Genomic DNA, 3,621 nt, shown 5'->3' with positions numbered 1-3,621 from the left:
TGGAGATCACTTTTTGTGACACAATCTCAACCTTTCAGCTATTGACCCAGAAGTGGGATTACCAGATTATATGGTTGTTCTATTTTTAATTGTTTTGAGAAACCTCCATGCTGTTTCCCATAATGACTGTAATAATTTACATTCCCACCAACAGTGTAAAGCAGTCTCTTTTCTCTATATCCTTGTCAACATTTGCCTCTTATCTTTTTGGCAAAAGCCTTATTGCCTTCATGGTTAGCAATGTGGAGTACTTTTTCATTTACCCGCTGGCTATGACTGTGTCATCTTTGTAGAAGTTTCTATTCAAGCCATTTGCCCATTTTTAAAATCAACATTTTTGCTTATTGCTGTTGAATTGTGACTTTTAAAAAATATTTTGGATATTAACCCCATCAGTTATCTGGTTTGCAAATATTTTCTGTCACTCCATAGGTTTCCTTTCTTTTGTGGTGTTTCCCTTTGTTGTGCAGAGGTTTTCCAGTCAGATGCAGTGCCTCTTCCCTTTTTTCCTTTTATTGCCTTTACTTGTAGGGGCACATAAAAAATCATTTCTGAGGCTGAGGAGATAGCTCAGTGGAGTAAGTGCTTGCTTGGCAAGTACAAGGTCCTGAGTTCGATCCCTGGTACCACCAAAAAAATTCATTGCTTAGGCCAGTTTCAGGGAGCTTTTTCTCCTTTGTTTTCTTGTAAGAATTTTGGAGCCTAAGATCTTACATTCAAGTCATCAATTAATTTTGAGTTAATTTTTGTGAGTGGTGTAAGATAGAAATCCTTTTTTATGTGGCTATAAAGTTTTTCTAGCACCATTTATTAAATAGATTGCCTCTTAAGTAACAATCCTTTCTGTGATAGTCTTTCTCTGATCTCAGTACAGTTCCTTTGGTTTGTATCTACAATATTGTTTGATCTAAAATGTCTCCCAAAAACTCATGTGTTCAGAGGAGGGAATTTGGCAAAGTGATTGCATCACAAGGGCTCTAACTTCAGGAGGAGCTTTCACTTTACTGAGTTCACTAGTTGAAAGGGCTTATTAGAAGGTGGAGTTTATATTGAGGAAACAGATCACTGGGGTCATGGCTTTGAAAGTTATATGTTGTTCCACACCCCTTCCTTTCCAGTTTTCCCTCTTCTGCCTTGTTTCCTGGCTGCCATGAGCTGAGCAGCCTTTTTCCGCCAGGCCCTTCTTCCCCGATGTTTCTTCCTTGAAGCTGGTTGACCATAGACTGAGACATCTGAAACCAGGAGCCAAAAACAAACCTTTCTCTTTAAGTTGTATGTGTCAGCTATTTTGTTCCAGGGACAAAGCTGACGAATATAGTCATTTTTAATGCCAATACCGTTTTGAGGACTGTAGTTTTTTAATAGAGTTAAAATTAGGAAGTGAGAGGAGTCTAGCTTTGCTCTTTTTGAAGACTGCTTTGGCTGTTTGGGAATCTTCTGTGGTTCTCAATACATTTTAGGAATATTTTTTCATTTCTGACTTTTGATAGGGATTGCATTGAACCTGTACACTCAGCTTTCCACATCCTCAGGTTTCATATCTGTAGATTAAACCAAATCCTGACTTGAAATGTTTTGGGGGGAGCTGTGTCTGAATATTTACAGACTCTTTCTTGCCATTATTTCTACTAAATAATATAGGAAAAGACCTATTTACACAGCAATGACATTGCACTAGGTGCAGAGTAAACCAGAGAAGATTTGGAGTATGAGGGTGATGTGCGTTGCTTTCATACAAATGTTTCATCATTTCCTTGAGGGACTTGAGCACCCACAAGCCAGTGGCGGAACTGGGGTTTGAGCTAATACATGGTTATCCTGGAACCTCCTCCATGGATAACTCCTCCATGGTATGTTGCTCAGGATAGAGTGTTAATTTTTTTTCTTTTCAAAGTTTTATTGATACACATATAGCAATGAGACAGTTTCAAATCAAATAGAAGTACAGTTTCAACAAATAATACACTGCATATATTCTTCTTAGTGGTTAATTGCTGTACAAGATGCAGACTTGTGATCCTACTTACAAACACCATTAGAACAAATCATTCTATTCATTAAGAGAATGCAGCTATATATCTATCCCAACCACTTTGAATACACAGATACAAAATGGACATTCATAGTTATACCCCAATTTTTTTTAAGTTCCGTTGTTGAATATTATAGGTGTGTAAACTCAGCAAAATATTCTAAAAGAGTACAGAAGCCCATAATAGCATTGGGTCTTCTGTTTAATTGGCAATGTCAGAAATTATTGACGTGAGTCCCCCACAGCTCAACATAACAACATGGCTTTACTTCCTATATTTCATCTTCATACTTTTCTACTGGATGGTTAAGACCAAGGTAAAGCAGAACCTATGCAACAAGAGTTGTAGCTTTTTGGTTTGAGAAGGTCAATGAAATGCCCTCAGGATTTATCCTGAGATCCTGTACCTCAGATTGTAGAACCTTTGTCAGTGCAGCCATGTGGATGAGTCACGGCCATTGCTTGGCCAATGTGCTCTCTGTGAAAGCCTGAGAGAGTGTCTTCTCCTCATGTGACTCTCCTTAGGCACATAGAGTGTTAATTTTAACAAAATCAATTTTTCTTTCTTTTTTTTTCCGGTACCAGGGATTGAACTCAGGACCTTGCATTTTCCAGGCAAGCATTTATTCCACTGAATAAGTCTGTGCTCTGGGCCTATCTCCCTGACCCCAAAATTAATTTTTCTAACCCATGAACATGGGGACTTTTTTGCCCTAATCTTTCCAACTTTGAGAAAAACAGGTGATAGGAGGAGGGATGTGACCAGTACCCACCTGACAGACCCAGAGAAGCTGTCATCAGATCTGTGTCCTGCTGGGCACAGTAGAGAGTGGGCAGGGCAGACACTGTGCTGGGCTAGCACATGCTCAGATGATAGACCAGCCTCCTTAATTTGGCCCTCAGAGGCCCAATACCTCCTCAGAGTCTTTGCCTCAAAGCAGCTCAGTCCTCCCTCTGAGGCACAGTGGGCTCCCTGCCCCATAGCCCAAAACAGCCACTTGACAGATGTTGAAGAGAAGCTTATTTTGGATCACACTCTGAGCCAAATATTGACCTCTGTGGTGTTGTCCAGGCACCAGCTTCTCTCTTGGCTTGGCTCTGAGGGCCTCTCCACTAGGGGGACCCACCTCAGATTCCTCTTTCTCCTGAGACTTAGCTTGGTGTTGGACACTCTTTCCTTTGTCAGGCTGGTTAGTCCCTGCCCCAACATGTGTTTTGCCTGCACTCTGCATCCTTGACATGAGATGGGCAGGGCCCTGGTCCTGCCATCACAGGGTCAATCGTCCTAAAATGTGGAGCTTTTTCAGCTTGACCGTTCTTTTTTCCAGCCCCTGAAGGGCAGGGTACATCCTATCTCCTGGTTAAGGCTGCCACATCTGCACACACACCTACTTTATATTTGTCTGAATAAGTTGGTGATTCCAGGGCATGAGAGAAAAGTAAAGGTTGTTTTCATTACATCAGAGAAGCAAAGAAAAACAGAGTGAAGTCCTCGTGTGGAACTCCCACAAACATGACAACAGACAAGAGGTTCATCAGATGACAAAATCTGAAGTGAGATGGGAGAAAAGGCGACCTTTAGGGTCATT

This window comes from Octodon degus, unplaced genomic scaffold, assembly GCF_000260255.1.
Source record: "Octodon degus isolate 3935 unplaced genomic scaffold, OctDeg1.0 scaffold00060, whole genome shotgun sequence".
Classification (NCBI taxonomy): Eukaryota; Metazoa; Chordata; class Mammalia; order Rodentia; family Octodontidae; genus Octodon; species Octodon degus.
Note: the sequence above shows the minus strand (reverse complement) of the source record.